General features: G+C 61.2%; 1 protein-coding gene and 1 long non-coding RNA gene across 10 annotated transcripts in view; one reads left to right on the forward strand and one right to left on the reverse strand.

Annotated features, from left to right (window-relative positions):
• The window catches only part of RAI1 (retinoic acid induced 1), a 103,539-nt gene that overhangs the window by 66,322 nt on the left and 13,575 nt on the right, over nucleotides 1-23,642 (reverse strand). For 5 of the 9 annotated variants that reach the window (XM_059878336.1, XM_059878335.1, XM_059878334.1 and 2 more), the window contains exons 2-3: nucleotides 1,993-2,123; nucleotides 159-294 (exon numbers count right to left, since the gene is read on the reverse strand). The exons of 1 other annotated variant lie outside the window; for it this stretch is intronic. The gene's annotated coding sequence lies outside the window, so the exon portion shown is untranslated. The remainder of the gene's footprint in view (nucleotides 1-158; nucleotides 295-1,992; nucleotides 2,124-23,642) is intronic. 3 more of the 9 variants (XM_024980811.2, XM_024980812.2, XM_059878337.1) reach the window with 1 other exon arrangement.
• Nucleotides 12,498-19,496, forward strand: LOC132342977 (uncharacterized). The gene is made up of 2 exons (XR_009491599.1): nucleotides 12,498-14,633; nucleotides 16,421-19,496. It is a non-coding gene; the product is annotated as an uncharacterized lncRNA (long non-coding RNA).

Below are 23,642 nucleotides of genomic sequence, written 5' to 3' on the forward strand. Positions count from 1 at the left end.
AGGAGGAAGACGCGCTCCCCCTCCCCAGGAATGCACCCACGGGCATGGACCCTACAGGGGCTCTAGTGAGCAGAAATCAATCCTGCCTTCCTGTGACCTCCCAGGCTAGCCCTCAGCTGTGAGGATCTCAGGGTCTAGCCTTCCGGTCAGAAACCGACCTTCACGGTGGGGCTGCGGAGTGGGGAGAGTCCCCCCACGAGGCCATAGGCTCCGGCTGCACCAGCTTTCCCAGGCTCTCCCACTGCAGCACCTTCTCTGGGCTCAGAGGGGGGTCCTGAGAAGGCACCCCTCCACCTGGTGGGAATACAGGGTGGGAACATGCTGTGAGCTCAAAGAGTCCCCACTGCAGCCTCCTGGGTGGGGGCTGACAGGGTCGGGGGAGGATTAACTCTCTCCACGCCTGGATGGAGCCACAGAACAGCCTTCCCGTGCCGCCCCCCACCCCCCCACCCCCACCAGGATCCCCTCTTTGAATAGAAGGATTTCCTTCACTTGCCGGGGCTGGCAGTCCCATCCCTGGGCCTGCTCCCTACCCCAGGAAAAAAAGGGGGGGCTGCTCTCTGGAATGTAATGAAGACAGATTTCCACGGGCTCTCTGCCCCCACTCCCACTCCAACTAGCCTTGGCCCTTTCCACCCCGCCCCTCCCCGCAAGGCGCAGAGGGATGGAGCGCTCTGTGTGCAGAGACCCCGCTGACCCCGCGGCCCCCACTCTGCGTTGAGCGCCCCCAGGCCCGCGGTCCCCAGAAATTCTCTAGGGTAGCACTCGTTTCGCAGTGCCCAGGCGGGAAAGGAGAAGTTCCCACCCCCTTCTCCCCGCCCCCAGCCCCTAGGGGAGGGGCGAGGGTCGGATCTCCGGGTCAAGGAGCAGCGCCTGCTGTGGACCGCAGGAGACAAACACCCCGTCACACACACACACTCACACACACACACCACCCTCAGGATCACCACCTCTGAAGCCCGCATTGTATGGGAAGGGCGGGGGGGGGGAGTGGCTGATGGGGGGAGGGGGACTCGACGTGCCTGCACTCACCAGCCAATCACCAACCCCAAGAGAGGCTGGAACCCGCGACCCCAGCCCCTGAACCCGAGCCTCGGGTGGCCACCGCGCACTCCACCCCGCCCGACCCACCCGATGTCAACGTCTCTAACCCAAACAAGCCCCACCCCCAAGAAGTCCCCCCTCAGGGTTCCTGGGGTTAGTACCCCCCACCCCGAGAGACCAAGCTCCGACCTCTCCCCACAACCGCACAGGCGCGAGGTTTCATTGTCAGCCTGGCCACTGGGGCGCGCGCGAGGCGGGGGTGCCAGGGCAGGGGACTATCGCAGCCAGTGGGGAGGGGTCTCCGGGGGAAGTGTTCGGAGCCGCTCCTCCTGCCCGGTCCAGATCCGGAAGCCGCCGGGGGAGGAGGAAGGCGGGGGCGGGGAGAGCGCGACCTCGGTGCTCGCGGGCGGCGAGGCGGGGCCCAGGCGGCCGGAGTGAGCGCCCGAGGCGTCGGGGGCGCCGAGTCCCCCGGGAGGCTGCGCTCTAGGGAAGTTTCCCACCGGTGGCCCGGAGCAGGACAGGGCGCGCAGCCGACCCTCCCCGCCTGACCAGCTCCGCGGCGCAGACTGCGAACTTGAGCAAAACTCCTTCCTCCCCGCGTCCCTCCCCTCCGGTCCGAGGCCACCAGCCCCGCCATCTCAGCCCTCAGCCTTCGGCCTGTGCCACGGTCGCCAAGACCTCACCAGAGTGTGGTGGAGAGAAGGGGAGGGGGAAATCCCCAGCACAACCAAACTGCGGCCAAAAAAAAAAAGAAATTCCTTCTGAGACCGATTCCCTCAGCGGGTGTGGAAAACCCCAAACAGGCAGGTCTGCAACTCCAGCCAAGACCGCGGCGCGGTAGGAGGGGTGCCGGGGGCGGGCGGAGACCCCGGCCGGCAGCCTCGGGAGCCCTAGCGCCCGGATCGTCCCCCCACCCACCAAGACACAAAGCTTCGCCGCCAACAATACCTGCGGGCTCCTCCTGGGTCTCCCGGGCGCGGGCGCTGCGCGTCTCGCCACCTCCCTTCCCCGCGCGGCCTCTCCTCTGCTCGCGCGCGCTGTCCCCTCGTCTCTTCCAGAACGCGGCGGCCGGATGAGATCTTTGGGAGAAAAAAATGTGAGCGCTCGCACGATTCCTTTCTCTCCGCCCGCCGCTCGCGGCGGCCGGGGGCTCGCTTTTTTCTCCCTCGCGCTCCCGCGCGCGCCGCGCCTCTCGCGCCCCGTGTTTCCTTCTCAGCAGCCCCTGCGAGCGCCCTCAGTAGCCATTATTCACGGGCCACCGGGGGACAGGAGGTAGAGACCGCCCCATGGCCGCATCCACTCGCCAAGCGCGATGCGGGCGCGGGGCGCGCGCGGGGAGGGGCGCGCGATGAGGGGCTTGGCTGCGCGCAGCCCGCGCCCCAGACGCGGGGGAGGGGAGGAGGCTGAGGGGGCAGGAGGGAGGGGGCGGGGGAGGACTAGGAGCTGAAGGGAGCGGGAGGAGGGGGCGCCGGGGAGACGCTCCGGCGGCTCTCACCGCCGGGCTCAGGGTCACTGGTTAGTAAGCTCCGAGGCGCTTAGGGACCCGGGGCGGTCGGGGGCTGGGGGGGTGGTAAGTGTCTTCGTGCGCGCGAGCGCGCGCGCGCGTCAGAGAAGGAAGGGGAGGGAGGGGACGCTTTAATATTTTCCCAGTGACTTACGAGCCCGTGGGTGAGCTCCTGGCTGCGCGCTCGGGTCCGTGTGTTTATCAGTGTGGCTGTGTATTTCTGGTCTGCCCCCCGTGTGAATGTCACGGGGCGTGGGGGCCTGCTGCGAGCTTGTGAATGTGCTTCTGGGTCTCGGGGGGACTAAGCGATGCGGTGCCTGCGTGGGGTTGTTTGTGTGCGATTGTTTATCAAGGGCTTCGGGACTGCGCCTGTGTGGGCCGTGTCTGCGTGAGGTTGTGCGCGTGTGGGATTGTGTCTGCGTGGGCCCGAGTGTGTCTGAGGGGTGTCGTGTCTCCGTGAGGGCTTGTTTGCGTGAAGCTGCGGTTGTAGGGGCGGGGGACCAGCGAGGGGTTGGGGTGCGCCCGCACGCGGTCTTGTGTGGGACTAGCGGGGCAGTGTTCTGTGTGCGGGGCCGAGGCCTGGCTGGAGGAGGGGGTCCGCGTGGCGCCAGGGACCGCACCGCCGCAGAGGCACGAACAGGCCGCTCAGGGGTCCCAGCACAGCGCGGCGAGTGGTGGCGGAGGAGAGAAGGCGGAGACCCGGGGACCCGCATCCCGCCCCCCCCTCCGACCCCCGCTCCAGAGACGCAGTTTAGAGATCCTGGCACTGGCCGGCCCCGCGGTCCTAGAGGCACCGGGTTTGGAGGACTCGACCGGGCCGGGAAGACACCTACGGACTGGGGGCAGCGGGGGCCGAGGCTTGGAGATCCGCGAGCAGCCCAGAAGCGCGCGGCGAGGACTGCCCGCCGAGGCGGGTGGCGGTCCGGAGACGGTGGAGGACCAGGCCGAGACAAAGAAGCGCGGGGCCGGGGCCTCGAGGCGGGACCGTACCTCCGGTTCCCCCGCGGCCGAGGGGCGGGCCCTCCTGGCCCCAGTCCCGGGCCGCCGCCGTAGCGGCCCCAGAGCCCCAGGGACACGGAATTACGCGCCCCGGGCGGGGCCGAGGTGTGGGGCGAGCGGGGCGGGGGAGGGGGAGGGTTGCGCGTAGCCGGCGGGCGCGGCGCCCCGGGGCTGTGATTGAGCGCCTGGCTGCCCGCCCCTCGCCGGGCTGCTCACCGCCCACGCAGCCATTCATTCATTCATCCGTTCTCTCTCCATCCACCCACCTTCTACCCAAACACGTGTCCAGCCTGTCGTCCGTCCACCCGATTATCGCGCCAGGGATCACACTGACGCGTCAGCGCTGGCTCTCTCCACTTTCCCTGCCTGCCAGCCTGTCCGTGCCACTCTCCTTGGCCCCCACCTCGCGTCCCCCCGGGCCCCTGTCTGTCTGGCAGGGGGGAGGAGCGCACCCCACGACCTCTGTCACTCGGTCTTTGCTCTTCAGTGATGGCCAGACCCAGTCCCTACCTACTAACCGTCCCTCCACTAAGGGCTTTGTATATCAGGGCTTCTCCCCTCCCTGCCGGGCCTTCGCAGAGACCTGGTGACTCTCTGGAGGGCAGGGGCCAATACTGTATCACACCACTGCTGGAGCGCCTCCTCAGCCTCTGGGCTGGGCAGGCAGTGGAGGGGAGCAGCGAAGTGGGGGTGGAGGTGACGGGGGTGCATCGAGAAGGGGTTTTATGAAGGACTGCTGTGCCTCCAGGTCCTGGGCAGAGGGCTGTGCGGGTCCTAGTGGTCCAGAGGTCATTAGGACCCCGGTGGCCAGAACAGTCACCCCAAACCTGCCATTTGTAGGTTGTCAACTGAGAACGAAGAAAATAAGTTCCTGGTCTCTAGCCCAGACCTCATCCATCCAAATGGCCAGAGCCCCTCCACACTGTTCCTTCTGCCTGGGAATCAGCATCTAGCAGTCAGGCGTGGGAAGCATTGGCCAGGAACAGCTTCCAGACTGCCCAGTCCCGAGGGTGGCTGCCTGGTGCCAAGAGCAGACCACTCCCAGAGACAGACCCTCTGCTGACTCCAGGCTCACCAGGTGAGGATGCAGCAAACCCTGAGCACCCTGAGCACCCCCTCCTCTCCGGGCTCTAGCCCCACCCACCTCTAATATGCAGATGCTTAGTCTCTGTCTTCAATTATCTGGCCTGGGAACCAGGGTTACTCAGTCCTGAGGCCATTGCGTGCACCATTAAAAAAAAAGTCCCAGTTCCTCCTGGGACCCCTGACTCAACCTCAGCGCTGCCTGACCCTCAGCCTGTCTCTGTCACATCCTGACTCACCCACCTCCTCCAGGCAGCCCCCCAACAGGCCAGCTGGCAGGTGGGGAAAAGGGTGGTGGTGGATGCCCCCTTTCCCTAGGGACATGCACACTCTCACTCCCCTGCCCCCTTCACCACTGTCTCATTCTCACCTCGGGGCCTTTGCACTTGCTGATCCCTGTGCCTGGAATGCTCTTCCCCACCTTCTAATGTACCACATGTAATGTATGTATTTTGTAGGCGCTTTTGTTTGTCTGCTCACTGGCGCCTCCTCCGTCCCTGGGATGGTGCCTGGCACAGATTCAATAAGTATCTGGTGACTGAACGACTGAGCCTGATCCAGACGCTTCCTCTTCTCTGAACCCAGGGCCCCTCTGGAGAACAATGGGAGGGGATGAAGAACAGTGGGGCAAGGACAGGTGGTATGACTCATCCAAGGTCACTGGAGGGCCCTTGGTGTATTCTGGATTCCGAGCACGTGTCCAAGGGGTTGGGAGAAAGGAGATGGCGGAGCTGCCGTTTATCCCAAAGGAGAACGGAGCCCTTTCCCAGGCAGAGGATAGACGCCCCCACCTGGCCAAGGCCCTTCCACCAGTGCTGTCACAGCCGGGCTCTGCCCATCTCTGATTGAAGCCAGGCTCAGAGCCATCAGAGGGCTTGTCAAGAACACACAGCAGGACAACTGATCCCCACCTGACTGTAAATTTCCAGACCCTGGCTCAGTGCCAGGCCCATAGCAGGCATTCAGGATGCTCTTAGCAAAGCAATGAATGAAGCAACAGTACCAAGATTCAGACTGAGGTGTGCACAGCCCTGGACCCCTTGCTTGTTCCATCAGCCCCTACCAGCGGGATTTGCAGGATGGTGGGCCGGGCCCACCACATGGCAGGTCTTCTGTTCGTTCATGCTGAGGGGAGGCTGCCGGGCTGGTTGGCTCCCTGCTCCAGCCAGGGGTCTGAGTCCATGCCCCACCATGTAAGTCCTGCTCCAGGTTTGGCAGGGAGAGGGAGAGTCCCATGGGCCAGGGTGAACATTCACAGTCTCGATGGGGGGAAGCTGTTTCCTGGGGGGAGATGTGGTCACAGCCTGAGAGCCTGGGCCAGGATGGTGCCCATTCACTTGCCCAGCACTGTCTGAAGAGCCACCTTCCTGCAGACCCTGTGTCCAGGTGCTGTTCAGAGTGAAATAATAAATAGGGGCCGAGGAGTGGGGTGCCCAGGCAGACCATGCAGTCGGGGGCCTGGCAGATGCTGGGCTCACTGACAGGCCACTAGGGAAGGGGTTAGCCAGGGCCCACCCTCCTGGTGGGCACAAGAGGCAGAGAAGAGGGACACAGACTCCAGCCATCAGGCCCGGCAGGTGCTACCAAGAGCCAGACGTGTCATTCAAGCTCAGCCCTGGTGCGGTGACCCCCAGGCCTACTGGGCTTGGAGGGCTGTGGCTCGCGGAGGGAAGGACGCAGCACCGGACACCTGGTCTGCAGGTGCGCAGGCCTCGGGTCAGAGGTGCACCAGCAATTTCAAGTTTCCATCTTGTCCTCAGCTCAGCCACCCTTCCCATTTCACAGTCGGGTCTCTGAAGGCCAGATGGCTGAGTGGCCCCTGGCACCCATCCACTTGGGCAGTATTTACAGAGCACCTCCTATGTTCCAGGGACCGTTCTACGTGTGAGGAGTCAGAGCAAGGAGCAAGATGGAGGTCCCCTTCTTCCTTGTCGGGACACAGTGTCATCCATGACACTTAGGTGAGGTGTGCTGCGACAAATAAATAAAGGAGAGCTTCCCAGGTCACGCAGTGGTAAAGAACCTGCCTGCCAGTGCAGAAGACAAGAGATTCAGGTTTGATCCCTGGGTCGGGAAGATCCCCTGGAGGAGGGCATGACAACCCACTCCAGTATTCCTGCCTGGAGAATCCCATGGACAGAGGAGGACAGAGGAGTCTGGTGGGCTACAGTCCATGGGGTCACAGAGTCAGACACAACTGAGCGACTAAGCATGAGCATGGGCTGGAAATATGGGGGTGGGGGAGCTGTTTTCCAGTCGATGCCCAGGAACTGGCACTTGAAACAGGTGAGAACAGACCTGAAAGACGAAGGCAGGAGGCAGGCAGCTACCTGGGGGCAGAGCTGCCCAGACAGAGGGGATAGCACAGGTGGAGGCCCAGAGGCTGAGGCAGGGCGAGAACCCTCATGGAGCCGCCAAGGTTGGAGTGCAGGAGCCAAGGGGCACGTGGGAGGAGACGGGGACACAGAAGTGACAGGAGCCACCCACAGGCGCTTGTGCATATCTGTGAGGCCCCCAGGTCTCATGAGGCGACAGATGAAATATCTCTGGAGCAGGCCTCACAGGGTGGGGGCTCAGAGAGCCGACAGCACATCCAGTTCTGGGTTTATTTTGGAGGACGGGCTGGTAGCATTAGCTGTTGTGGGCAGCCAGGTGGGCACGTGGAGTGGGCTCTCCCATGGGCGGACCATTCTCCTACCCCTGTGACTGTCAGTGACCCTCCTGCCCATCTGTCAGCTTAGCCAGCTTCACTTTTAGTGGGTGTGCTGGAAGCCTGCCTGATCTGCCAAGTGGCGTCCACACTGAGCCTCAGTTTCCCCCTTTCATGCATCTGTGGGCAGGCCCACAGCCCTAGGGGCTGGCTGGGGTGGGGTCTGCTCACCTTGTTTGCTGAATGTGAGGCCAAAAGCCAGTTTTTTCTCCCCTGCCTTTGATCTATAAGGGCTTCCCTCATAGCTCAGCTGGTAAAGAATCCGCCTGCAATGCAGGATGACCCTGGTTTCATTCCTGGGTCAGGAAGATCCACTGGAAAAGGGATAGGCTACCCACTTCAGTATTCTTGGGCTTCCCTTGTGGCTCAAGCTGATAAAAAATCCACCCGCAATGTGGGAGACCTGGGTTCGATCCTGGGTTGGGAAGATCCCCCGGATAAGGGAAAGGCTACCCACTCCAGTATTCTGGCCTGGAGAATTCCAGGACTATATAGCCCATGGGGTCACAAGAGTCAGACATGACTGAGTGACTTTAACTTTCACTTCATTCTGTACAACCTTTGATCTCTGCTGGCTGGGCTTCCGCTGCCATCTCTCTGTTTGTCCATCCTTCCTTCCTAGACTAGAGCCCACCAGATGAGGTTGTATAGCTTCCAACTCAGACAGGGCAGACCCACCTGCTTTGGACACTGTTCCTTGGGCATGGGACCCAACCAGGAGGCCTCTGACCTCTCTCTCACACACATACCCCTACTGGTAGACCCCTAGCCTCCCTCTGCTGGGGGTTCCCGGCCAGCACACCTTAAGCACCCCTCCACCACCATCCTCTCTCAGCGTCCAGAGCGCCTGAGATGCTGGACCATCTCGCTGAGCTTGGAGACCGCATGGCCCTGCCTTCTGAGGACAGAGGCTGGTGGTTGACGACAGGGCTCAGTGGGAGAATGAAAAGGAAAGAGGGAAGACAGACAGACATTTGGGAAGCATGGATGAAGTCCAGAGGGTGGGGAAAGGAGTGAGGGTGAGAGACAGGAGCAGAGTGGAGGACAGTGGGGACGGGGAGAAGGGAGGCTGGAGGAGAGGGCAGGCAGGGGTCTCCAGGCCCCTCTCCCACTCTGCATTCTCTGTAGACGGCACTCTTGGCTCCTGACTATGACCATGGTCACCTGCCCCCAGTGCTTCTGGCCTGCCTGGTGTCCCGACTTGGTCCTGGGAGCAGCTCCTTGAAGCCTCATGCCTGCCTGGTGCCCAGCGGGGCTCAGCAAGAGGCAGGGGCAGCGGTGTGGCTGGGGCCTCACCGGTCCTCTGCACCAGTGCAGACTGACCCCTGACCCCCGTTACAGTGCCAGCACCCCCACCCAACCCCAGCCACAGACTGACCATGGATGGACTTCTGACTCCAGCCACAGTCTCAAGCCACAGACTGACCTCTGACCCCACCCCAGCCTGAACCCTGATGCTAGCAGAGGCAAACCATAGTGACCATCCCATGGACACGTTCCTCCAGGGACTATATGGGATGAAGGGCAAAGGCCCACTTTAGGGCCACTCACCCCCCAGATAAGAAACACCATCAACTCAAGTGACCCCTCACTAAGGCCTCAGACCTGCCCGGGCCAGTGAATGCAGGCTGGACACACACACATAACCAGGCCTGGGGCACAGCCCCAACACAGTCCAGCGGACATGCAAAGACACACACGGGTACCAACACAGATGTGTGTACACAGACTGTCCCTGCCCCCCGCCCCTCTCGCTGGGACACACAGCCCTCCTGCCTAGGCCCGGGGGTTCCCCAGACAGCCCCCACTTTCTCACGGGCCCTCCCTGGGCCCCAGTGGCTTCCTCTGCCTGCTGGGGTGGGAGCCCAGTAAGAGGCCAAGCGTCGCAACCTCCCTTAGACCCCCCACTTCAAGGAGAGAAACTGCTCACATCACACAGTAGATCCTGGCCATCAAGACCTCCATACACACACACTCCCCTAATCAGACACATACATGCACTGTATGCAGGCCAGGAGAGCAGGTACACACGTGCAAGGGGCACACAGCAAGGATACGCAGAGCCTCCTCTCTGTGCTGGCAACACGTGCACACACTCCCACACCCGCCTGACTCACCCGTCCCCTCCCCCACGCGCACAGGTGTCTCTACCTCTGGTGGCTCACGTGACCCCTCCAGCCCCTTCCTAGCTCAGCTCAGGGCTTCTGGGGCCTTTGCTCTCCCTCTCGAGCCCTCCTGTCCGTGTCCACCTAGACCAGGCCGGCGCTGGCATGTCCTTACTAGGAGCTGAGGTCGCACCCTCCCACATACCCTGAACCAGGAACAGCACCGCCCCTGCTGGCCCCCGGGAGCAAGTCCGGCTCTGCAGCGTGCTGGCTGTGTGTCCCTGGGCAGCCCCACACCCTCTCTGAGCCTGGTTTCCACAGCTGAGAAAGAGGGGTGATGCTCCTGCTCGCAGGTGGCAGTGGTGAGATGGGGGCGGGGGGACATGGGCTGGACAGCAGGCTGCTAATACCTCTCTCCCTAAACTGAGCACAAAGCTCATAGTCTGCGGCCCAGACAACCGCCCCAACTCTGCAGCAGCTGCAGCAGACGCAAGGACCAGCCCCTCCCACAGACTGACGGAGCCCAGAGAGTCGAAGCAGCCACACTGGAGGCTGAGTGCTGCTCAGCCTCCAACATGCTCCCAAGCACCCCCAGGACATGTGGCAAGAGACCACTGGCTGCTTCCCCTTGTGTTTCTCAGCCTGTTTTTTCACCTCTCAAAAGGGAGAGCAGCAGGGCCTGGCTGTGCCAGCTAACAGAAATGAGTGTGTGGAAGTCGCCGGGGGATCTGCCTGCTTGATCTCTGGGGATGGTTACCCCTTCTGGTCAAGGGAGAGAGCTGGGTTTTCAGTCTCTGAGATGAAGATCAAAGTCCACTTTCACAGCAACAGTCAAATGCTGCATTTGCACACCCTACTCAGCTACCTGCTGGGGCAGAGGCCCCTCAGCCCCGCTTCACCCCAGAACCTCATGGCCCCTGGCATTCCACTGGGGGCAGAGAGGGACTGGGGGCCCCTGTGCCACAGACCCAGAAACGGGGGCTCAGAGAGGGAGCTGAGGGGGAGGAGAAGCAACAGGAGGACAGCGTCCCCTCCATATAAGGAAGAGTCTGTTCACAGGCAGAGCTGCCCAGGAACGAACGGGCCGCCTCTGGAGGTGGGGAGCCGCCTGTGGGCTGACGGCGTGCAAGCAGAAGGGGGTCTCCGGGTGGGGACACCACGCAGGCCAGGGGAGGGCCTTGGGCATCTCCAGTCCTGTGACTCGACCAAGGCCACGTGAGCAGGCATGGAATTCCAGAGGCCCAGAGCAGCCATGTGAAAGCCCGCAGAACTACAGACGGCGCCCAATGGGCCGGAGAAAGGCACCCAGCAGCCCTCCATCAATTCCGTAACCCCATCACAGAGCACTTAGTTTTCAGAGGGAAATTCCTAGTTTTAATTTAGAAGTTGTGAGGTATATGCAAGTAAAAAGGAAAAAAATCCAGGGTTCCCCTCGCCCTGGGACGATTATCACTAGGTCAGTTTTGCTTAGAAGTCCTGACAGGTTCTAAAGTTTTAAAACTTGAGGTAGAATCCACATACTGTAAAATTCACCCTGTCAAAACAGTTTTTGGTGTCTGCACACAGTCCTGCAACCATCACCACCATTTCCAGAACATTTTCATCAGAAGGAAAGCAGCCCCCCCACCGCAGCAGTCTCCTCCTTCTCCCCAGCACCACAGCTCCCGACAGCCACTTATTTGCTCTCTGTTTCTAGGGGCCAGGGAGTCCCCTCCTCCAGCCTCCCAGTGCCCACTCCGCCCCCTCCAGCCCTCCATCAGCGAAGGGATCCACTGAGACTCAAGTTGATCCCGTCCCACCCCCGCTCAGAACCATCAGTGGCTCCCAGTCCTGTGTAATCCGGCTTCCTCTGCCTCAGCCACACTGGCCTCTGTTAACCAGGTCCCACCTAGAACCTGTGTCTCCTGGTCTCTGCTTTCCCCACCTCTCCCCGTAGCTCTGCCTGCCTCCTCTCCTTGACCAGGACACATCGCTTGACATTCCTTCTGTCCCACCTTCTCCACTAAAATGGCAGCTTGCACCTAGCATGGAGTCAGAGGTCAGTGAATATTTGGGCTGTCTCCAGTAAAACAGGCACATGCTAAGCCCACACGCCCACAGGGCACCTGGATGAACTGGCAGTGTCTCTGCTGGTGGGCACGCCCAGTACAGACCATGCAGTGCCCTCCTAACCCTGACAGGGGTTCTCCTGACACCTTGGATCTGGTCGCCTGGGCCACAGGGCCTCCAGACATGCAGCCCGGTCCCTTCCCAGGCCCCCAGAGCCCCCACCACGTTGGTGGCTGCTGTGCCCTGTGCCTGCTCTTGCAAGCCCTGCTAAAGGGTCCACCTGACCTACCTGCTCAGGTCCACCGCACACCCCCTCTGACAGAGCTGGGGGCACCCTGTCCACCTGGCCTCAGCCACGCCCAACACAGTAGGGCCCCTTAGGAGGCAGGCTTCCTGCCCCGAGGGTTCTGCTATGACCTGTGGGCGAGAAGGGTCCAGCTGGGGTCACGCTCAGCACTCACACTTGTCAACCTCCTGTGCACCTGTGGGAAGCACAGCAATGGAAAACTCAGGGTTGGTGCCTGGTGGGTGGGGGGTCAGATCTAGAGAAGAGGTGGGAGGACTGGAGCCCAGAGGGGCTGCTGCAGTTGGGCCCACATGTGTGTGTGTGCGGGCGTGTGTGTGTGCATGTGTATGCCAGTGTGTGTGTGTGTGCGTGTGCTGGTGTGTATGTGTGCCAGCGTATGCGTGTGCCTGTGCATGCGTCTGCCAGTGTGTCCGTGTGCACACATGCGCGTGTTCACATGCATGACAGCAGGCTCCATGGTGGCCAGCGCCTGGAGCTCTCCCAGGGCTTTGGTCTCCCCACCTGCACGCAGGGCCCCCTGACTGCCAGCCTCCCTGGCCCCCCAGCTCAGTCCGCCTCCCTATCCTGGAGAGGTTTCCGGTACTGCAGCCCTGCCTCCTCATCCATCAGGATTTTGCTGCATTCCTGTGAGTCATTCTCCAAACAAACCGTGCGAGGGAGAGAAGGGAGAGCAGCAAAGGGGAGGGGAGGGGAGGAGAGGGGAGGGGAGGCTCGTTGGGAACCCAGCCCCACCTCCTCCCTCCCGCCTGTTGCCCCTCTACACCCCTACCATGCACACATGGGGCCCCCAGAGCTCTAGTGTAAGTCTGGTCAGCTGTGCCATGGATTTGCTGTGTGACCTTTGGCAAGACACTTGCGTTCTCTGGGCGGTTGGAGAAAATGGCCCTGAAGGTCCTATCTAAGAATGCACAGGCTTCCCAGGGGGCAGTCTCAAAGGAGGCGGGGTGTGGGGGAGGTGTGCCCAGCTCCCTGAAGCAGCCTCTCCCCACTTCCTTGTCTGTCTCCCCACCTCTGAGGTGAGGGGGGGCAAGTCCTCGGTAGGCACAGGTGCTGCTGGGCAGGTGCCAAGGTGAGGGCGGAGCAGCCTGTGCCAGTCACAGGGCCTAGGCCTGTCGCGCCCAACTTGGGGCCAGCAGGGCCTCCAGCAAAAGGCCCATCTCCTGCACTGAGAGTGCTGGGCAGGTCTTCCCCATGGGCCAGGCATGAGGGGGTCTCCCGGCAGAGCCCAGCTCTGGGGAGGGGGTTATGAGACACAGCCAAAGCCAAGAGGAAGAATCGCCACAGCAGCAGCAGGGAGCAAGCCTCTGGCAGTACATATGTGTGCACACGTGTTTGTGGGCAGAGCAGCACCCACAGGAGCCAGGGGCTGCTCCTCAGTGACCAGCTTGCTTGAGGTATTTTCACTGCGGCCGCCAGGCCTGACTGGGCTCTAGGGGCCACAGAGCCCAGCAAGTGTGCACGTGATTGTGTGGCCAAGGCCAGCTGCATGTCTGTACACAAGGCCCTGCAGGGTGTGGGAGGGGTGTGAGTGCCCGTGAGCTTGACCAGTGGCAGGGGGCAGCTGGCATCCAGGGGAGTGTGGGCTGCAGGGCTTTCTCCTGAAACAACGAGTCTTGAAACTGCCTCTTCAGGCTCCCACCCTCTGGCTCCAGGATAAGCAGATCCGCTCCCCAGGAGCTGCAGGCACACATATGCCCCAGGCCCAGGGCAGGTACCCGGGGACCCCTGAGACTCAGAGCAAAGCTGCAGGCTGTGTGCCCGGGCACCCCACGGACACGCCACTCTGGACCCAATATGAGGGTTCAAGGAGCCAGAGCAGGGACCTGCCTTCCCAAAGTCCAGCTGGTCCTCAGTCAGGTCTGGAGGCTGCAGCCTGATCCAGAGTGGGGAAGTCAGGGTCTGCAAGGGCAGGGAGAGCGGGTGCACACCCAGGGCTGCACAGGATGGAGACTGGGGGGCAGCCGGGGTGCTCAGCTGCTGCTCCAGGCTGGGATGGGAGGCAGCCATGTGGCAGAGGGTCAGCTTACAGGTGTGGTGGAACAGGGGTAACTGGAGCCGGAGGCCAAGAGGCCCGCAGGAGGAGGAAGCGGGGGCTGCGGCGGCTGGGGTGGAGAAGGGGCATTCCTGAGGGAGTGGGAGCAGCTGAACCAGAGGAACTGCGAGGGGCAGGGGTGCTCCCAGCTCTGCTCCACCCAGGCTGGGACGGGACTGTCCTCAGGTGGAGGCCAGAGCACAGGGGAAACCCCAGGTTGCAGCCCCACCCCTGCTGCGAGCCCCTTCTCCCTGGACCTGTCTCCCCTCCCATAAAAGGGGCAGCCCAGCCCAGCCCATCTCGGAGTGCTCCCCCCATGCCTAGAGCTGGGGGCAGGGGCCCAGGGCTCACCCCCACCCCCCACAGTTGCAAGGTCAGGACACTGTGGGCGCTTCTGCTAGGGCCGAAGGATTTGAGACAGCACAGGCTCGGGTGAGTGGACTGGCACCCGGCCCAGGGCAGGGGCCCGGTTTCCAGGCTCTGGGCCATCACCCTGTGTCCCTCACCATGTCTGGAATCCCTGGTCCCTAAAAGGGAGTGTGGTAGAGACAGCCACCCATGAAAGACAGGGATGCGGGGACACAGAACCTCTCTGAGTCTCAAGCGTGACAAACAATGATTTGCTGGGGACGTCACAGCAGGTGTGCAGGACGTGGGAGACCATGACCGCCCCCTCCTCCACAGACCCACCCAGGAGCACTGAGATCTCGGTTCCACCTGATCTGCAGCCTCACTGGGGAGGGAGAGCAGCCGGAGGGGCAGTCAAGAAGACGAAGGAGCCCAGCCCTGTGATCTGGGCTGTGAGTACTCACATTCATCAAGGGGTCTCCTCCCAGAGAGGCCAGCCCCACCCCTGCTGCCTCCCCTGGGTCAGGCACGCTTGGAGAGGATGCAGACCCATAGGCTGAGTGGCCCTGGGGTCAAAGGGAACAGAGAAGAGGGTAAAGGGAAGCTGGAGGGGGGCAAGGCGGGGGGGTGGTGAGGACTGGGAGGGCAGGGTCCCTGCTGGGGGATGGGGTGGCCGCAGGGCCTGAGGGCTTCAGGAACCTTTTCTTGCTCTCTGGGCTCTGCTGACCCTTCCAGTCCCCAGGGAGCCTGTGAGCCCGGGGCAGCTCTTGGGGTGAAAGGCAAAGTACAGCCAGGGCCTGGAGGTCACTCCCAAGTCCAGACCCCCCGCCCCCACACTCCACCCCGTCACACTGGCCCCTTTGTTTGTGCGACACATGAAACACGTTCCTGCCTCAGGGCCTTTGCTTGGCCGTTCCCCCAGACGTCTCCCCAGGCCCACCGACCTCCCTCGAGTGACCTGCTCAGTGAGACCTTTCCTGACACCTGAATTTAAAGCTGCAAACATCTCCCCAATCCTGAGCCCCTTCCCTGCACTGCTTTTTCCTCACTGCATCTATCACCTTCTGATATCCTCCCCCTAGAACAGACATTCCAGCAGGGCAGGACCCTCACTCTGTTTCCCAGCGTGCACCCAGAGTGGCACCTGGCCTAGGGCAGGGCTCAGGAAACACATGTGCTCTGCTATGCTCAGTCACTCAGTCATGTCCGACTCTTTGCCACACCATGGACTGTGGCCCGCCAGACTCCTCTGTCCATGAGGATTCTCTAGGCAAGAATACTGGAGTAGGTTGCCTTTCCCTCTTCCAGGGGATCTTCCCAACCCAGGGATCGAACCCACGTCTCCCACATTGCTGGCAGATTCTTTACCAGTTGAGCCACAAGGGAAGCCCTAGGAAATACATGGGAACAGGTAGAACACCTGCTCTCTGGGAGAGGAAAGCCTGCGCTCCAAACCTTTATAACGCTCCCCCTGCTGGAGGACCAATTGGTTTTCTCCGGAGACAGCCCAGGGAAGACACGTGCTGCCCCTCCCAGCCCAGGCCCGTCCCCAAACCAGTGGTCAGATCTGGGCCTGGAAGGGTGGTCGCCCTTCCCTTCAGTCCACTGATGAACCTGCATCCTGGACATCACCCCGGACGTTGCTCAGGCACTGACCACGCTGGTCCCCCAACCTTCCCTGTCCCTGTGCAGGGCGTCCCCGCCCACCCTCTGCATCCCCAGGACCCAGTGGCCACCCCCCAGCTCTGCCTGCCCTTCTTCTTCAGACCCCGTCTGGCCCCTGCCCCCCGGGTCCTCCATTCAGCCTCCTACCGGGTCTCCCTCTCCAAGAGCTGGTCTCCTGTTTCACCCATGATTCAATCTCGTCCTTCAGCCAAAGGCCAAAGTCTCCTCCAGCCTGGCCGTGACCTGGCTCCAGCCCTGCTGGCCACACCCAACCTGCCCAGTTCTTTTGCCGCCTCTCAGACTTTTCTGGGGCAGAACCCTCTGCCTGACTCTGAGAGTCTGGTGCCCACCACCCTTTCAGGGTCCCCACTCCACCCACCCCTCACCGTTGCCCCACACAACGGTCTCCAGCTCCCCAGCGTCCTGTGGGCTCCCTTGAGCCGGTGGACAGGTGCTCAAGGGACACTGCTGAATGAATGAATGACTGAAATGACTGGCGAGAAGGTGAACAGATGAGGCTGTGAGTGGACAGACTCCAGGAACAGGTCAGCGACAATGTTCTTCTCTCTGCCAGATCTCCTCCACACCTCCCGGTCTCCCGCACGGACCTGGTGGGGATCAGACCTGAACACGATGCTGACAACGCCCACCATGCAGCAGTCCAGGTGGGCTAGGCTACGCTGTGGTAACAAAGCCCCCAGACCTCAAGGGCCCAAAACAACAAAGGTTTATTTCTTGTTCACACTGCAAGTCCGGCGGGGCGGCAGGGAGGCTCTTGCTCCCCAAGGCGTCCCCTCTGGACCAAGAAAGAGGCCTGGTAGGTGGCCCTGGCAGCGACACACCTGGCCACAGAAGGACACACAAGTCAAAACTGGTCACGTAACCCCCAGCCCAAGCACAAGACGTCCAGCTGCAAGCTCATTGTACTGTGGACTCAGGAGGATGGGAAACCAGGATTTTGAGCCAAAAGCTGGAATGACACCTCTGATGACACCACTGTCAACACGAACAACAAAGACCACTCACGCAGGACCTCCTGTGCCCTGGATGCTGGGCTGAGGCCTGAAGTGCAAGTTCCCTTAATGCCCACGGTGCTATTCTGAAGTGGGCGCGGTGAACAGCCCCTTTTCCAGATGAGACGAGATGACCAAAGCCCAGAGAGTGAAGTGAACCTCTGAGATCACATGGCTTGGCCCCTGAGGTCCCTGCATGGATCACATGCAGACCCTGAGGTGAGAACTCACTTCAGTGATTCTGGGTGCTCACAAACCCCACTGAGGCCCCTCCTCCGGGCACAGGCCTCAGCTTCCTCTGCTGAGGCCGGTCAGGGGCAAGGACTGCCCTGCCTCGATGACTGTCCCCAGCACAAAGAGCCTCCTCACCCTGCCGCGTCCCAGCCCCAGATACCCCTGACGCGGGCCCCAAATCTCAAGAGGAACGGAGACTGTGAGAGAGAGGCGGGCGGGCCAAGGTCACCCTGTGGGGCTCCACATGGCCGAGATGAGGCCACAAGTCCCTGTCCACCACAGCCTGACTGTCACAATGCCTCAGCACCCACAGCCTCAGCCAGGAACCCCCAGAAGTGACGGTGGTGACATACACTCCACCTTCCTGCCAGCAGGTCCACTGAGGGAGCGTCCCCAGTTCCGGACCGGTGAGCCTGTGGCTCTGACCACCTGGGCCACACTCTGAGGAGCTGGGCTGAGCGGCTGGCACCTGCTCCCAAAGACAGTCCCATCAGGGAGGCCAGAAAAGGATGGAGAGTGGTGCCACCTTCCAGGACGTCTGAAAACAAGGTTGGGGGGCCTTTGGAGAAGCCACACTGCAGGGGGGGTCTGTGCAGAGCAGTGAAGAAGAGAAGAAAAGGGGGCGGTGGGGTCGAGAGCAGATCCACCTGGAGCCAGACCCCACCTCACTCTGACCTGAGCCCCACCCCCACCCCGAGCCTTTGTGTCCTCATCTGTAAATGGGGTGTGAGTGATAACTGACACCAACTCTGGGCTCTTACGGTTATGACTATACTGGTTTTGCCCCCTCCCCCCACCAACCTGAGCCTCAGATCACAATTCATCCTCTTCCTGGGCCTTAGGAAGCTTACGGGTGCAAACTCCCACTCTGGCTGCCAGGAGAAGGTGCTCCTCTCACCTGCTCCTTCCCAAAGTCTCTGTGCCCAGGAGCAGAAAGAGCCCCCCTCTTTACAGCCCCGCAAGCAGTGCCCCTCAGGCCAGCCTCCGAGGGCAGCTGTCCTCCTCAAGCCTGGAGTTTCCGAGTACCCTGACCCACTAAATGCCCCCACCCCTCAGTTGCTGGGGTGGGGGCGGGAGAGAGGTGGGAGGCAGAACCTTTCACTGCCTGGGAAGCTCACACTCGCCCCCTGTCCCGGGCCTCAGCATCCATGCAGCATCTGCTATGCGCATCCACCTTGAGAGAGAACTGCAAAGGGCACAGCCCCCTCCCCAGGCCCATGGGAACATGCACAGGCTTGAAGGGGCACGACCCACCCCCACGTGAGTGACTCCAGCCGCTGCATCATACCGCAAGCCTTGGCACCTCCATCTGCACCGTGAGACGGGGCAGGGTCCCCGTTGTGGGTGGCACCAAGGGCTTCCCACAGAGCCTGGCACACAGCAGGTGCTCAACCACGTGAGCCTCACTCCCCCAGACGGGCCAGAGCAGAGCCTGGAGACGGCCCCCCAGCTTCCCACCACCTCATTAACTGGAGGGGACTGTCCTTCCAGCTGGGCTACCACCTGACACCCCTGGCAGTCTGCCCGCTCACCTCCATCCTGTCTGCAAGGACGTCTGGGTCAGACAGGACGGGCTGCCGGGACCCCAGGCAACCAGTAGAGGCCCGCCCAGCAGGCCCAATTGCCACTGAGCCCCACCAGGTCCCTGCCGACCCCCCACCACCACCTGCCCGCACACGGCCGCCCACAGTACACACCAAGGGCTGTGCTGTTGGAGGGGAAGCAGGCTGAGGCCAGGCTGTGTCCTGAGATGAGACGGTCAGGATTCAGTTCACTTCAGTTCAGTCGCTCAGTTGTGTTCGACTCTTTGCAACCCCACGGACTGTAGCACACCAGGACTCCCTGTCCCTCACCAACTCCCAGAGTCTGCTCAAACTCATGTCCATCAAGTCGGTGATGCTATTCAACCATCTCATCCTCTGTTGTCCCTTTCTCCTCCCGCCTTCAATCTTTCTCAGCATCAGGGTCTTTTCCAAGATTCCGGACTTTTCCGGATTCGTCCATTTTTCACATCATGTGGCCAAAGTGTTGGAACTGCAGCTTCAGCATTAGTCCTTCCAATGAATATTCAGGACTAATTTTCTTTAGGATGGACTGGTTGGATCTCCTTGCAGTCCAAGGGACTCTCAAGAGTCATCTCCAACACGACAGTTCAAAAGCATCAATTCTTCAGTGCTTAGCTTTCTTTATGGTCTAACTCTCACATCCATACGTGACTACTGAAAAACCATAGTTTTAACTAGACAGACCTTTGTCGGCAAAGTAATGTCTCTGCTTTTTAATAAGCTGTCTAGCTTGGTCATAGCTTTTCTTCCAAGGAGCAAGCGTCCTTTTAATTTCATGGCTATAGTCACCATGTGCAGTGATTTTGAAGCCCAAGAAAATAAAGTCTGTCACTGTTTCCATTGTTTCCCCATCTATTTGCCATGAAGTGATGGGACCGGATGCCGTGATCTTAGTTTTTTGAATGCTGAGTTTTAAACCAGCTTTTTCACTCTCGGGTCAGAGTTCAGAGGGACGAATCCGGCCTCCAGGAGGCAAGGAGCCACTGCAGAGTGTGGGCTGGCCAATGGACCTCTGCCCCCACTTCTATCCGTCTGTGAGTTCATGCAGTTGTCCCTCCCCTCCGCCTCCCAGGCCTTTGCTCCAACTCCCTGCTGCCTGGAAAGCAGTACCAGCCACTCTGAGGAGCTCACGCCATCTCCTGACCTTCCCAGGCTGGGCTGAGAGACGCTGCCTGCTTCCTTCGAATTGTTCCTTCTCTCACTTGAGCACAGGGATCCAGCAGGGGTCTTCGGCAGGCAGAGCCCCAAGGAATCTGACAGAGCCAAAGTAGGAGTCGGCTTCCAAGGCGGCATGGAGCAAAAGCCACTCGGGAGACAAGGGGGTGCAGACCAGAGGGAAGGGGGCTGGGGTCCCAGGGGAAGGGGAGAGGGCAGCGTGAAGAAGGGCATCTTGAGGAAATCACTGACTGGTCCTCCTGTGCCCCATTTCCCTTCTCCCCTTCCACAAGAAAGAGGACAGGGTGGGAGGGAGAGACCGAGCAAGAGAAGGGGCCATGGGCTGCCCTGGCCTGGGATCCCCCCAGCAGTTCACAGGGGACTGGGGAGGAGCAGAGCCGGTCCCACAGGGAGCATCTTGAGCCTCAATGCTCCCAAAGGTCCCCATTGCTCCCTATGGCCTCAGGGCCCCCAGCCCGGGCAGAGGGCACAGGGCAGCCCCACAGCCCCCGACCCTTGTGCCCGCTGAGGGGCATGCGGGGGCAGGGCAGTTAGAACAGGCAGCCTGGGCTGCCCCACCCCCAGCACGGGGACCAGAATGCACTGCCTCGGACACAGAGCCTCGCCTCAGAGGGGCAGGGCTGGACCTCAGGGATGACGGAGAGAGCCTTTGTTCAGGCAGCAGACTGGCCTCTGAAAGACAAGGAAGGTGAGGCCGAGAGGGAGGCGGTGGGCCTTGGAGAGGGGACGTGGAGTCTGACCCCAAGGGCCTGGCACATTGTTACTGTGGGTGCGAGAGGGTGAGGCTGGATCACAGGCAGCAGGGCCCTGAACACCAAGCCGGAGACGGCCGGGCGGCAAACCAATTATTCTAACCTCCACGCCAGCCCTACCTCAGTCCATCCAGCCTCCCCCCACCCGATGCCCTTTCCGGGTAATGAAGGCCGAAGGGTTGGCAGTTGGTAAGTGCAATTAAACCCATGCTCAAGGCCATGAAGCATCCACGCAGCTCATTAGCAGACGAACGAGAGGACGCTCTGAGGGCCGTGGGCCCCCGAGGCTGTCGGGACCCAAGCCAAGTCAGCCTGGAGGGGGGGACCCCACCCAAAGGAGCCCCATTCACAGGGGCTCCAGTCCAGGTCCTGAGATTAGGTCTTTGGACTGCAAGGCACAAGGTCCAACAGGTGTCTCTCTCCCAAAGAAACAGCTGGGTAAATGGGCCTGGAGGTGCGTGTGACACACACGGTCCTGGGCAGTGGAGACAAACCCAGGCTTCAGCCAGCAGGCACCTATTGATTCAACACCAGAGCAGCAGCTGACACTGAAGCCAGCTCTAAGCACTTAAAAATTCTCTCACTTAATTCCTCCTGTGACTCTAGGATACTTCCTAGATACTCTAGTGGGTACTTCCTGTTGTGGTCCCCGTTTAAAATATATATTTATTTATTTATGTGGCTGTGCCAGGTCTTAGGTGAGGTACACAGGATCTTCAGTTGCAACATGTGGGATCTAGTTCCCTGACCGGGGATTGAACCTGGGCCCCCTGTACTGAAAGCACGGAGTTATAGCCACTGGATACCAGGGAAGTCCCTGTGACCCCCATTTAACAGAGGAGAAAACCGAGGCCTAGACAGGACTTGATTCACCAGGTGCTCTGGCTCCTGAGGCTGGCTCACAAGCAGGAAGCCACATCACCATGGGTGAGACGGCTGGGCCGCCGGGGAGATGTGCAGACTGTGGCCAGGAGGAGGCCTGGGCCTTGGGCTGGGGGCCACACCACCAGGTGTGGCCTTGAGGGAGGCAGATGGCAATGGTCCAGGTGAGCTGTAAACCGGAATTGGGGTGAAATCTCCCAGGACTGCTCCCTGGCAACTCATTTGCTTTTTTCCCCCCTAAACACTGGTGAGCCTTCATACTGGGCCTGGGGGCCAGATGTGGCAGGATGACACGCATCGTGGCACCTGGTCTAATGCACAGCAGGGAGCCTGGCAATTAGAGGTGTCCAGAACACAGTCGCAGGCAGGGGAACAAGTGAACTGATGCCGCCCTCCGCCAGGGAGGGACCTGATGCTCTGGCTTCACCTCTTCCCAGTCTCCTGCAGTACCCGCCCCCCACCCCTCCCAGTGGCCTCTGTGAGAGTAAAGAAAGGAATGGTGGGCCTCCTGGGCCCCCTGGGGCAGTGCCTCTGGCATTCCAAAGTCAAGGCTGCTGCTGAGATATCCTGAGGGCCCTGGTGGGGAGGGCAAAGAGCACTGGGAGAGAAGAGACCTGCTTTCTGAGTTCCAGAGGTGTTGGAGCCCACAGGAGGTGGGCAGTGGCCTGGGGCCCACAGCACAAGTGTGGGTCTCCTGACTCCCTCAAGTCCTGGCTGAGCCTCTCAGGTGAGGCGAGCAGCCCCCCTCACACAGGACCCCTGCCCTCCGTTAGTTTGAGGAACTCTGCAAGACTGCTCCGGGTCTGCCTTGGCTCCTGATGAACGCGTGTTCCCATTCCTGTACAGGCCACATAATGACGCAAACAGCTGATGTGATTACTGTCTTTCCTGCTTTTGGCAGCTCCACGAGGGTGGGGCGCAGAAACACCCAGATCTCGGAGGATTCTGGTCGCACGCACAGTAGGCCTGCAAACACATCTATAGGCCAAATGAAGCTCTGTGATTACAAACAGTCGCAGGGCCAAAGGAAAAAAATGTGTGCTGGGGTGGGCTCCTGCCTCCCCAAGCCCCCCAGGACCTCCCACCTCCACACAGCAGTCTCAGGGCCTGGACGGACCTCAAGGCCCCCGTGGCTGGGGGCTGCAAGCAAGAGAGGGGCTCACCCCCTTCCCCAGCCTGACCCCGAGGCCAGCCCACCCCCGCAGCTGCCGGCTGGCCTGCAAAGGTATGGCTCCCAGGGAGGCCCTGGGCATCCTCATTAGGAAAGTAGTGACAGACACATTAGCTGCCGAGGTGGGGGAAGCTGAGGGCTGTCACGGGCTGAGGAAAACCAAATGCCATGGGCCATGTCTGGGCCGCATCTGGGTGAGGGGCTGCTGCCGGGAAAGGACAGAGGTGATGCCCCGGCGCCGTGCCACCCCCAGAGCTGGGACTCCCTCCTGGGACTCGGGCCCCAAGCCGAGTGCCCCCAACATCCCTGGCTGTCCTTGCTGCCTGCCTCTGAGCAGGACTCAACTTGCCGACCAAGTTGGTATCCGCCAACCAAGTCCTGCCTGCCCTGTGCTACAGGAGGATGGCTGGGAATCCACCCCCAGGACACGGAAGAGGAAGATGAGGTGACGGGGCTGTCGGGGGGTGCCCTGAGCAGAGCACTGCAGCCAGAGCCGCGCCCAGCATCAGGGCTACCGTGGCTATCACAGGCTGTGTGCTCTTGGACCTTGGCTGTCCCCATCCACGAGATGTGGGCCTGGACCACCCTGACCCCAGGGTTCCTTCTGGTCTCTGAGTCACAGGGCAAGGAAGGCTCAGTTCTGCTGGAAGAGTGCCAGGGGCTGCCAGTGTCTCTTCAGTCCCCAACGCCAGTCCTTCCCGGAGCCTGAGGCCCCGCCACACAAGGGTCACAGAACACAAGTGCATCAGGCATCAATTCCTCCCAGGCCACGGCTGGGGCAGCAGACAGCCCACAACCCAGTCGGTGCCACCGACTCTGCCTTTGACACAAAAGTCCTGCACCATGCCACGTGCGCACTGAAACGGGCTCACACACAACAGACACACACTCGGCACACCTGGGGCCCCACCACAAATGCAGACACACACACAGAGGAACATCTGCCCCCCAACCCTAATCCCATGTTGAGGACACAACCACAGATATGAGCACACAAACCTGC

This window comes from Bos taurus, chromosome 19, assembly GCF_002263795.3.
Source record: "Bos taurus isolate L1 Dominette 01449 registration number 42190680 breed Hereford chromosome 19, ARS-UCD2.0, whole genome shotgun sequence".
Lineage (NCBI taxonomy): Eukaryota > Metazoa > Chordata > Mammalia > Artiodactyla > Bovidae > Bos > Bos taurus.